A 13,204-nucleotide genomic window follows, 5' to 3' on the forward strand; every position below is an offset into this window, starting at 1 on the left:
CATATCGCACTATAAATCACATGGTCTGATTAATTCGAACTCTTCTTGTGAAATTACTCTTTAATCTGAAAATTTATTGAAATCCACAACTTCAAAAGGGTTACTTTTGTCTCAGAAAGAAAAAAAAAAAAAAAAAAAAATCAATGTATAAGCTGCCTTTTTGTCCAAAACATTCTATTAAATCATTTATGAGCTTTAACTGCTATAAACTGTGATACATCCTTAAAGAGCTCTAAAAGACTCAAAATAAGAGAACTGAAGTCTTCTATTCCATTAAGCCTTCCAAGCTCACGGACACTGCAAATATTATGCTTTCTCACGTCTTATTGCCAAAGCTTAACCCCAGGTTAAGTGGATAGAGCTTTCTTTAAAAGATATGCAAGATCAAAGCCGAAAATGTTATAACTTTAGTCTCAAAGCATATATTTATATGATTTATAAACTCTGTAGGTATTACGTAATTTTGTCTTCTAGAAGGCAATTTACATTTTAAAAAAAAATTACTTTGTGCTTACTTTTTGCCAAAAGCAGGACATACATCCAACATCGCTGCTACTTGATATACATCAACAGCTAGTTCAATCAGTCCCATTTATTTCATTTTTTTAACACAGCTGGTAGTCTAAACAAATCTTTTTTTCAGCTCATATTCCAGAAAGACTCTTGCAACAGAACAGCCTCCAGAGAAGGAGTTTGATTTAATGGTTTGGGCAAAGCGTGGCCGAGCTGGTAGCGGCTGGACTTGCCTTCCCTGAGGCACTTCCAGCAATTTAAGGCTGTGGAAGAGTATGTGCAGTGCCCACAGCAAGATGCGTCAGAGAGCTTTCGCACAGCTTTGTGGATAACGTGCTGCTTCAGAGCACTTGGTCCTTAATTTCTCCATGCATAGTTCCTTTACTGATGGTGGTTGGTATTTGTTCCTCCTCAAAGCTGTGTTTGTAACACACTAAATCCATTACAAGACAGTCAATCTGATAGTTCCACTACGTGAGCACTAAGAAGATCCTTTCTTTCATGTATAGCATAATCAGGCAGAAAAATAAAATTAAAACCCCTATTGTTTTGATTACCTGCTAATAACTATGACTTTGTGACAAAGGAAGAGCATAAAGAGGTCATTGTATGCTAAAGCTGTTAATTCACTTTGTTTATCTAAATACAACCACATGAACACCTGAGAACAACCAAAACCCCTAATATATTAAATGGAAAAATTAATGAACATGTGAATTCACTTAATCTATTCCACACTGACTTCAGTAAAGCCAGGATGCTTCCTTTGCATTTCCAGTAACATACATTAACCAAGGAAACATGGATTTACTTAGGTAAAGAACCACTAAAAGTCATCAGCTAAGCCCAGCTGGTAAGGAGAAAGTCAGTTTGTCTTGTCACTTATTAGCATATACTCACGGACAGGAATGCAGAATTGTAAATAAGTAACAATGTTTTAGCAATGTTTTTCTCTATGCTTGTAATCAACTCTATGCAATTAGGATACATTCACTAAAAGAATGAAGGAAGAAGCAAAAAGGAATTTGGGTGACAGCTTCTTCAAAGGCTTCACTGATTGTATTATCTGTCCTCCTGGGATGAAAATCAATGGTTTCAAGGAAAGGTGCACAACAAAAAAGGTCTAGGATTTACATACATGAGCACACACTGCTTATAAACAGTTTCCCACCGTTATGTAACAATCACAAGAGAAAAAGAAAATCAGGAAAAAATAATTCGCAGATAGGTAGCCTACAAAGAAGTCACATTTGATTAATTTGGGAGCAGCTGACAGGTGTTTTTTTGAAGTAAAGCACCATATATACTAAATAGAGTTACCATAGACTTAAGAAATTGGCTGGAAAAAGTTATTTCTTTTTTCTGAACTTTCTTCTCAGAGTTTCTAAATAATCTATAAAAATAATTCTAATGAAGCTAAGCAAGGAAGTTAACATTTAATGATCCAAAGTACTTTTTGCGTGCATGCCCATAGACAATAAAAATCCTGAAACCATCAGGAACACTTTTTCTCTCTTTACCTAGCTTGGTATTTCAGCTAGCTAAATTTATACACTCCTCATGGTTTATCACAGATTATCATAGCACAAAAGCACAAAAATAAAACCACATAGATTACCTTACTGTGCCTACAGTCAGATCCAGCAAAAGCTGTTGAAGGTGAAAGAGGACAGACAAAAAGATAATTGGGCCAGTGATGAGCCTCACTGTTAGGTCTGACTAAAATCAATTATAACCACTTTATTATGATTTCGTATAGGAGAAGATAAAAAAAAAACAACTAAAACCAGACTCACTTGGGAAGAAAATTTTAGCCAAAGACCACTTGCTGTTGCTGAAATCTTACAAGGACTTCTTGGTTAGTTCAGCTTAATTTATTTTCTGAGGAACCCACTAGAATAATTCAGTAATTACGGAACACTGAAGATGACTATCAAAATTGAGTTGAAAGACCTGATAAAGTATTCTTCTTAGCAAGAAGATGATTAAGAAAAGTTTGTAATATCTTGGCAGTCAAAGGACAAAAGTTAATAATTATTATTTTAAGAAAACGAATTGTGATGTTTAATGTATCTGTCCACTAAAGCCCTTCTACCACTTCAATAATTTCTTTATAATGCATATTTGTTTTAACAAGACAGCTGTGCAAGAAGAAAATATTCTGTGGCTGGAGGAGGAGGAACTGCTTTCTGCCCCAACAAGAATGCCAAGCAGTGGCCACCAAGCTGAGGTTCTGCCCATCTTTCCCCTAAAGTGAAAGGTCCACTTTGGATCTCTATCATCAAATCAACTGCCAGTTTTTATTAAATTTGTAGGAATGATGGTCTTATGATTAATGACTTAAATCTAATGACTAGACCTTATGACTAATGATTAGTTCTAATGACTTCTGGCTCAGTCAAATTTGCATGAAATTACCCAACGTGTTGAAAAACGGGGAGGAGGTTGGGTAGTGATAAACGGCTGAATGGGCAGACACAGGGACTGCAAAATCTGTCTCTTAGGAAACCAGTCTAAAAAAAATTAAAAAAAAATCTAAGTGACCAGTCAATTTATTTTAAATTTCTTTGACAACTGCTTCTCTTTGGAAGAAGAATCAATTCCACAGAAAAAGTGTGCTAGCAAACAAGGTTCAATTTAAAGCAGTTTCATATCAGCAGGAATTAGGCTAACCTATTATTTATGAATCTTTCCACATTTCCTCATTGTGGGGAGCATATTATACTGTCTATTCTAAATCTTTTCTCCAGTGAAGTAGGACATAGATGGAAATAGAATTTGTATCTTGTTGAAGAAAATGCTACAGTTAAATCGAGCAGGTGAAGGTTATCTGAGGTTTGAAGGAGAGGGGCTCTTCAATGGAAAAACACATTTGGGATGCAGGGCAGAAGACTTGCAAGGAAGAAAAGACTACGTAAGTACACAGGCTGGTGCAGGACTAACACTCCCAGCTTCCTGACACTGGCTGCTGAAGCCTCTACAGTTAGAAGCTTTTACACCAAATCAGGCCTGGGCACCCCAGTGTAGAGCTGCCACAGGAAGGCAGGAACCATTTTCATTTAATTCTCTCTCCAATAATGGCATCCAATATATTAGAGTACTAAATTTGGAAAATAAGTTCTTCTACAACAAGAAAAATGGTTATTAAGCAACCTAGGCAACATCTCTTCCCCACCCCACGAAAACATGCAATGCAGTTAGCCAGTAAAATGATTTCAGTGTTTACAAACAGCTCAAAGAGATTAGCTGTGCTTATAAATTTATGTGAAAATGAAAAAATAGAACATCAACTTCACTGTAAGATGATAAAATATTTTCCACTTACCAGCAAATTCTGGCTGTACATTTTCTTAAACAAACATAAGTAATCACATATTTTACTTCTCATACAGCATTTTATTTATTCAGTTTATTCTGAGTCTCTAAAATATAAAATTCAACTAAAATTTGATCTAAACTAAGTCAATTCCAACCTAGAGGCTTAAATAAAAGCAAAATACAGTAGCAAAAACCTATAGATTTAAAAAATAATGAACAGGCATCTTTAGTTAGATACAATAAAAAGAATACTCTCCCTTTGCACGGAGAATCGAAGGCACTAGAGACCAGCCAAAATTTAAATGGCAGGCACAACAAGACACTTTCTGCAAAGAGACTTGAAAGCTGAATTCAATTTATCCTAGCTGACAGCTGATTTGTTAACCAAATATACTCCTCTAACACAAGGTTGTTTTCCTAGACCTCTAAAGACACAGACACACCTGACAAATGCAACAAAACATTCACAAAGAAAGCTCTTTTCAATACACATATTTTACTGCTTCTTCCAAATCTGCAAAACATACTGCGTGGTCTGTCCTAGCATTTAGAAACACAACAGGAGAGACTGCGGGGACAAACTGGGGAAGCAAGTGAATAGAGGAAAACTGGGAAAAAGAATGCAGGTGTGTGGGAGGACTGACATGAAACATGTGGAGGAGCTAATAACATTGTTAACACCAAATTAAATGGAGTTTTAATGAGCATTTCCCCCCTAGGAGAGAAGGCAGTAAAAACTTTACTTGCTGGCAGTAGTAACTGGGTGAACATCTGGGTAGACTTTCCTGAATCACTGAAATACAATTTATCTAAATAGAATTTTATAACAAAATGCTATGATATATATAACTAATATCCAGTAATCTGCCAGACTTTGCCATTGTCCAGGAAAACAACTTTTAATTTGAATTCCTCCCATAAGATATGACGTGATGCGGTAGGCAAAACAAAGAGGGACTATTAGTAGATATCTGAAATCGGTTTGAAAATGGGGTTTGGATTATGTAGTTGAAGTCTTGATTACTTTTTTTTTTTATTATAGCTTTTAAAACTCACCTTTTCCTTCTCCAAAAGTCAACCTTGAGCTGGGAATTCTGCACGCCGAAGAATGCTTAGTCAGCTACTTTACCCACAATTTAAAGAGTGAGTCACCAAACTAAAGAAATCTCCATAAAAACAGGTAATAAAAATCCAAAATCCATTCATTCAGATTGATTGGGTGAAGGGAGGAACTGATACTGATTTTTTCTGTTCAAACTTAAGTAGACTATGGTCTACTAATGATGTTTATTTTCTCAATCAAACCACTGAAGAATCATAATCATAGAATCAAATAAAGCTTTGGGTTGGAAAGGACCCATTGGATCATCGAGTCCAACCATTCCTAACACTCCCTAAACCATGTCCCTAAGTACTTCATCCACCCGTTCCTTAAACACCTCCAGGGAAGGCGACTCGACCACCTCCCTGGGCAGCCTGTTCCAGTACCCAATGACTCTTACTGTGAAGAATTTTTTTCTGATATCCAACCTGAACCTCCCCTGATGGAGCTTCAGGCCATTCCCTCTAGTCCTGTCCCCTGTCACTTGGGAGAAGAGGCCAGCTCCCTCCTCTCCACAACCTCCTTTCAGGTAGTTGTAGAGAGTAATAAGGTCTCCCCTCAGCCTCCTCTTCTCAAGGCTAAACAACCCCAGCTCTCTCAGCCGCTCCTCATAAGACTTGTTCTCCAGCCCCCTCACCAGCTTTGTTGCTCTTCTCTGGACACGCTCCAGAGCCTCAACATCCTTCTTGTGGTGAGGGGCCCAGAACTGAACACAGTACTCGAGATGCGGTCTCACCAGTGCTGAGTACAGAGGGAGAATAACCTCCCTGGACCTGCTGGTGACCCCATTTCTGATACAAGCCAAGATGCCATTGGCCTTCTTGGCCACCTGGGCACACTGCTGGCTCATGTTCAGTCGGCTGTCAACCAGCACCCCCAGGTCCTTCTCTTCTGTGCAGCTCTCCAGCCATTCTTCCCCCAGTCTGTAGCGCTGCATAGGGTTGTTGTGCCCCAAGTGCAGGACCCGGCATTTGGCCTTGTTAAACCTCATCCCATTGGTCTCAGCCCAGCGGTCCAGCCTGTTCAGATCCCTTTGCAGAGCCTCCCTACCCTCCAGCAGGTCGACACTTCCTCCCAGCTTAGTGTCATCTGCAAACTTGCTGAGGGTGCACTCGATGCCTTCATCCAGGTCATTGATAAAGACATTGAACAGAGCTGGACCCAGTACTGAGCCCTGAGGAACTCCACTTGTGACTGGCCTCCAGCTGGAGTTAACTCCATTGACCACCACTCTCTGGGCCCGGCCATCCAACCAGTTTTCAACCCAGGAGAGTGTGCGCCTGTCCAGGCCAGAGGCTGACAGTTTCTGCAGCAGAATGCTGTGAGAAACTGTGTCAAAGGCTTTACTGAAGTCCAAGAAGACTACATCCACAGCCTTTCCCCCATCCAGTAGTTGAGTGATTTTGTCATAGAAGGTGATCAGGTTAGTTTGGCAAGATCTGCCTTTTGTAAACCCATGTTGACTGGGCCTGATCACCCGGTTCTCTTGCATGTGCCTCATGATAGCACTCAAGATTACCTGTTCCATGACTTTCCCTGGCACTGAGGTGAGACTGACAGGCCTGTAGTTCCCCGGATCCTCTCTGCAACCCTTCTTGTATATGGGCACAACATCAGCCAGCCTCCAGTCTAGTGGGACTTCCCCAGTCAGCCAGGACCTCTGGAAGATGATGGATAGGGGTTTGGAAAGGACATCCGCCAGTTCCTTCAATACTCTTGGGTGGATAAGCCTACAGCACCCGGTATTCCCAGGCGGTCTCCCATCCAAGTACTAACCAGGCCCGACCCTGCTTAGCTGCCGAGATCGGACGAGATCGGGCGTTCTCAGGGTGGTATGGCCGTAGGCCTTTTGGCTAAGATCAAGTGTAGTGTAGTCTTCCTAATATCTCACTTAAATCTACCCTCTGAATCTTTAAATTAAGACAAGGCCTGGAGCAATTTTATGTGGTTTATCAAGTCTGGCTGAGATGGAATTAATTTTCCCCACAACAGCCCTCATAGTGCTGTGCTGTACATTGGTTGCCAGAAACATGTTGATAACACATCAGTGTTTTGGCTATTGCTGAGCAGCGCTCACACAGCACCAAGGCTCTCTCCAACATTCCCCCCCTCACCAGCAGGCTGAGGATGGGTGAGATATTGGCAGAGGACATAGCCAGGACAGGCTAACCCACACTGAGCAGAGGGATATTTCATACCACAGGAAATGGTAAAATAAAAGCTACGAGAAAGGAGGAGAAGGTGGGATGTTATTACGTTTGTCGTCCAGGTCAACCAGTGTGTACTGAAGCCCTGCTTCTCAGCAAGTGGGTGGACATCACCTGCTATTGGGAAGTAGAGAATAAATCTTTGATTTTCCTTTCCTTCTGCGCACAACCTTTGCTTGTGCTTTTTTAAACTGCCTTTATCTCGGCCCATGAGGTTTTTATCCATCTTATCTCTCCCCCTCTCCTCCATCCAGCTGAGGAGGGGAGTGATAGAGCATCTTGGTGGGCACCTGGCATCCAACCAGGGTCAACACATCACAGGTGTGGAGAAGACAAGTGACTCTGCAAAGAAGATTTTTCTGTTGCTGTTCTAATGAATGGTTAGAAGTGTGGTTAAAATTATAAAACATACTTAAGTCTTTATCAAAAATAACTGAAGAAATCAAGTGACTTCCAGGCAGTGAGTTTACAGAAGGATGCCTCATATGCTTCCAGATGCATACTGCCTTTCCCAGCCTGCAAACCTAGAGAGGCTGTAGCAATGGGTCAGCTGGAAGTACCAGGGGAAGACCATGCAGCAACAGGAGAATACAGTGACCTTTAGGAGCACCTAGGACCCACAGAAGCCCCACACCTGCAGGGCTCAACACAACTATCTGCAAATTGCCTACTATTTTGGTCAGCTACAGGTGCATGCGAAGCGCATCTCTGAGAAGCGTCATGCTGGTAAAGTCAGATCCATGCTGGAAAATGGAAAATACTTGGGAGTAATGGAGAGAGAGCAAGTCTTTCAAGGCAAGCTTGCACTTCCCTCTCTGAAGCCTTCCTCTTACAGATAGAAATCTTGGCTCAGTGACTCCAATGAAAAGCATAGATTATGAAACTTCCTGATTACCCATGACTGAGAAAGAAAATTGTAAGATGGTCTATTCTTAGCAAGGGAAAGGGATTTAAGTAGTGTTTTGAGGCCAGCAATTCAAAAGGTACCTATAGATCAGTTGCCAAAAATAGCCCATTTGTAAACGCTATTAAGCACTTGGCCCTATCTACGTAGACCTTCCATTAACTGCTTTTTTTTCAAGATTGGATTTATACTTCAAAGGATTGGATTTTCAGGTTGCCATTTTAGTGCAGTTAAATTTTCTAATATTAGTGGTCATAAATTAAATCTAGCCCAGCTCAAAATCAAATTATGTGTTAATTCCATTAACTTCCCGGCACAGAAAATTTACCCAGGAAATTATGCACTCTGTACACTTGTAACTAACAGTACTATTTATTAAAAAAAAGTTTTCTATAAAAGTCATGTCTTTGTTTCCCCAAAATCATGAAAGTTTCATATTTTTTCCTGGTGGTCTTTCCCATTTAACTCTCTGCTATTCAACAGAAACAACAAAGTATAGAGAGCAAAGACTTATGGAGCCAATCTCTGTGCAATTCTTAGATCTGTTTTGCAGCTTCTTTAATTTCTATTTTGGCTGTGCCGAACAATAAAGTTAAAATTTCTGGGTAAAGATGGATGTTACACAACACAAAAGTGCTGAAACATGCAGCTGAGTAGAAGCCAAAACATGTTTTACCTATATTCTATTGTAAATTTTTAATTCTTATGACTTATTAATGCATATTGAATACCAAAATCTCTGGTGCATAATAAACATTTGACATCTGGTCAAGATCTTAAATACTACTTTTCTTTAAATGCAAAGCAAAAATAAGTAGGTTATATATTCATATTTTGCCCATCCCTGGAGGTGTTCAAGACCAGGCTGGATGAGGCTTTGAGAAGCCTAATCCAGTGGGAGGTGTACCTGCCCATGGCAGGGGAGTGGAACTGGATGATCTTTAAGATCCCTTCCAAACCAAACTATTCTATGAGTCTATGATAGTATGATAGGTAGCATTGTAGCCATGGCACAGTATAATAATAATAGCCTCTTTTTGTATTTATCTAATTCTCATATATATAGCCTAGAGAAAAAAATCATGATTATGTTTCTATTGTGTATTAAAGATACATAATTAATTTACAAATCTATTAAGTTAAATTTAAATTTAAAATTATCAAGCTCAAGGCACTAGATAAGTCAAAATAAATACTGTCAGCAAACTTTGCCCCATGGATTATCAGGTAACAGACGCTGCTTTGAAAGCAAACATGCTGAATCTGAGCCCAGAACTTCCATTCTAGCTTGGCAGTACCATGACTTTCAAAGGAGAGGTCTCATATTCTCAACACTCTTTTGTTCACAATAATTAGACTGCATTGAGAAAACATGTTATAGCTGAAAAATTCACAGAGAAAAATATCAGTGACCTCTTCAAACTCACAGTCATCTCCCTTTTGGAATCAGATAGGTTTTATTCCATATTTAATAAAAATACATACAATCATCTCTCGGTGAGATGATTGTAACACTCCTGTTACACAACTCGCATCATTTTTCAACCTCTGAAACATCAATTTAAAGTGTTTCTAACCCATAAGAGTAGAGAGTTCACACAGAAATGAAATAAGTCATATCAATCTGGTGCAGAACGGTCACATTTCCTCAGGTAGGAATGAAGAATATGTATATACCTCTCCAAATATACATTAACTTTTGTTATTACAAGCAAGTAAATGAATCAACCTGTAAAACAGTTCTAGGACAGGACAGAACAAACACAGCATAAAAAGACTGCAACTGCTGCTGATTCAAGAAACAGCATGCAGGTGTGTTTTAGCTAAAATTCACTTTTACTTTGTAAATGATCTTGGCTCAAAGTGCCCAGGAACTGCCTCTACACAGACAACACTTATACTAACACTTATACTAACTTCATCCCTTTAGCTGGCTGTGCTGTTGGTCCAACTGCCTGCAAAATGGATCTTTAAAATGCATCCCTGAAATGAGCTGGTTTTAAAACTGTTTTGAGGCAGAGTAACAAAACCTGCAGCAATAAGTTTTACTACAGTTGCTAGGCTTATATCCACAGCAACACATGAAAAGCTCCATTCTCAGCCTCCCCTTTCCAATCTTATTGCAGATGGCAGTTAACACACCTTAAAATCTTGTTTTTTACGATATTTAATAACTACACAGAAATGCTCTGTTAGCAGCCCCTTACTGTCATCCAGTCTGATAATCTCAGTTGATGGGGGCGTTGTCAATGCATGGCAGAGGCACAATAATGTAAAAGAGAGGATATCTTTAAGGTGTATTCTAAAGTGCTGATGATAACTGTGTGTTTATGTCTCCTTTCTGTACCTTCCTCTTGCTCAGAATTCATGAAAAGCGAAAATTAGTGCAAAGTTCCACAAACCTGAAACTATGCTAAAAAGCAGACTCTGGATTCAATATTTTCAATTTTTCAAACATCATATAATTTTGCTTCTACTCATATAATATGTGAATTACTGGGCTGTTCATACAATATGTGGATCCTGGGCTGCATCTAAAGAAGCATGGCCAGCAGGTCGAGGGAGGTGATTCTGCCCCTCTCTTTCTCTCTTGTGAGAACTCATCTGGAGTATTGTGTCCAGTTCTGGAATCTTCAGGATAAGAAGGATAAGGAGCTGTTGGAACAGGTCCAGAGGAGGACTACAAAGATGATCTGAGGGCTGGAGAACCTCCCATACAGGGATAGGCTGAGAGAGTTGGGGTTGTTCAGCCTGGAGAAGAGAAGGCTCAGAGGAGACCTTATAGCGACCTTCCAGTACCTGAAGGGGCTACAAGAAAGCTGGAGAGGGGCTGTTTACAAAGGCTTGGAGTGATAGGATGAGGGGCAATGGGTATAAACTGGGGAGGGGCAGATTTAGACTAGACATGAGGAAGAATTTCTTCACTATGAGAGTTGTGAGGCACTGGCACAGGTTGCCCAGGGAAGCTGTGGCTGCCCCATCCCTGCAGGTGTTCAAGGCCAGGTTGGATGGGCCTTGGGCAGCCTGATCCAGTGGGAGGTGTCCCAGCCCATGGCAGCAGGTTGGAACAAGATGATCTTTAACTTCCAACCCAAACTATTCTATGATTCTATGATTACATATACACTGCTAACAAGAAGAGGAAGTAAAAGTTAGTTATTAAGGAAAAACTGGGGCATAGAAGAGATTTGTCACCTAACTGCATGCACTGAACAGTGCAATTGCTGTTTCAGCATCCTTTTAACTTTCAAATAAGGACAATTATTAGTACATTACACCGTTCCTTCCTCCCTCTTCCCTCAGAAATGCCACTTTGAAGTTCTGCTGTATTATTTCTAGTATGTTAAACGTCAACATACTTAAAGGCTTGATCTTCAAATCCTTCTTCAAGGCTTTCAGTTCAATTTCATGCCTACTGTTTCATATATCATCAGGTATAGTTTCATCCTTCCTTGGGGCAAGAGAGTGTGACCGGATACCTCCTCAAAACACACACAACCCTGCAGAAAAGTCTGAAATTATTCTGTAATTCTTTCTCACCTTTTGGGTTAGAAACTGTCATCATGGATTTGGCAATATTTGCTCTGCTCTTCAGCTAAGGCAAATAAATCAGTTGCTAGCAGAAGGCGGCCTACTTCTGTATCTATTAACTACATGTAAAAATGATAGAAAGGTGAGTTACAGTGTGCCCTGTCAGGGGTGTTGTATCCTTTAAGGCATTTTTCCTGCTTTCAGAAGGAAATTTCTTAACATGTATTGTGATTCTGTGCCAAAAAGGATTATTAACTCAAAATATATCTCATAAAGCATCAAAACATATAGAATCACTGAATCATGGAATGGTTTGGATTGGAAAGGATCTTAAAATCCATCTGGTTCCAACCTCTCTGCCATGGGCAGGGACACCTTCCACTGGATCAGGTTGTTTAAAGCCTCATCCAACCCTGTGAGTTATTTAAAATAAGCCAATCCATAAGTATTTAAGAGGATAAGGATAACATTTTCGTATCCTTACCAACTTGTTTAAGTGACCAAGCACTATAAGCAACTCCTGGCCTCTAAATACCCACAATATTTAATAACACTCATTTATAGATTTACTCAAGCTAACAATGCTGGGCTGAGACCTACTCAGGACACAGTAAAAAATCCAAAGGCAATTTATATATTTTTAATTTCATGATGTGCAAAGAACCCAGTTGCATTTCTACAACTTACAACTTTGAGCTGGCAATGACGGTATAAAGATTACTGCAACTTTACTGCACAAGCCAGAACATGTGCCTTGACATTCAAATGCACATCCCCTCTCAAAACCAGGAAGCAATTACTTCTGTTTCTTCTCTTTCAATAACACACTTGCATCTGCATAATACAGCTATACAGTAGATAATTTCAATTTTTTTTTACACATTGTTAGTAAGCACACAGGCTAGTTTGGGCTCAGTGCCTCCTCTTGAACCTACATGCTTATTAATTGCAGAAGAAGAAAAGGTTCCGTAATTAACCTGCTGGGAAATATCGGCAATCTTTAAAATTCCCATTCTACATGTAAATATATGCCATCTTTCTGTTTTACTACAGGCTATTCAGACTGCTGTCAATCTTAACAGACTGCACAAGTCCTAGAAGAGTCAACTGCCACAAAGTTCAGCAGTAAGGACGTGAATAATAATAGCAAAAACAATAATGATGTCAATGATAATAACAATAATGTCTTCTATCTTTTATAAAATTATCCTGATTCATTGATCTGGTAAAATCTAGCAACATTCATAACAAGAAGATCAGGGTTTAGAAGCAGATTTTCAACATGTCTTGACAACCAGCTCTATAATCCCACAAATACGAAATCTTATGACCTTTAAATATTTTAAAATTAGACATGCAAGGAAGAATTTCTTTGAAGTTACAGCAGCCACATACAGCAACCCAAGAAAAACAACTGAAAGGAGCTACAATATTTAATTTACAGTCAAAGCACACAAATGGCAAAACAATAACATTCCAATCCGAAAGCTTATTGGCAACTAATATTTAATTTGAGATATGTAGCTCACTTTTTTATAAGCCTATATTTCATTTTGTCACAAGATTTTCAAAATTGAAAATGGTGAAGAGAACATTTAATATACTACAACCAAAGTAATTCTTAAGAAC

At 39.4% G+C, this 13,204-nt stretch overlaps 1 protein-coding gene and 1 non-coding gene across 12 annotated transcripts in view; both read right to left on the reverse strand.

The window, feature by feature from the left end:
* Positions 1–13,204, reverse strand: part of SHANK2 (SH3 and multiple ankyrin repeat domains 2) — a 369,360-nt gene that overhangs the window by 79,876 nt on the left and 276,280 nt on the right. The window lies entirely within an intron of this gene.
* LOC128852432 (5S ribosomal RNA) lies at positions 6,661–6,779 on the reverse strand. The gene has a single exon (XR_008450273.1). It is a non-coding gene; the product is annotated as a 5S ribosomal RNA (ribosomal RNA).

The sequence above is a fragment of the Cuculus canorus genome, chromosome 5, assembly GCF_017976375.1.
Source record: "Cuculus canorus isolate bCucCan1 chromosome 5, bCucCan1.pri, whole genome shotgun sequence".
NCBI lineage: Eukaryota > Metazoa > Chordata > Aves > Cuculiformes > Cuculidae > Cuculus > Cuculus canorus.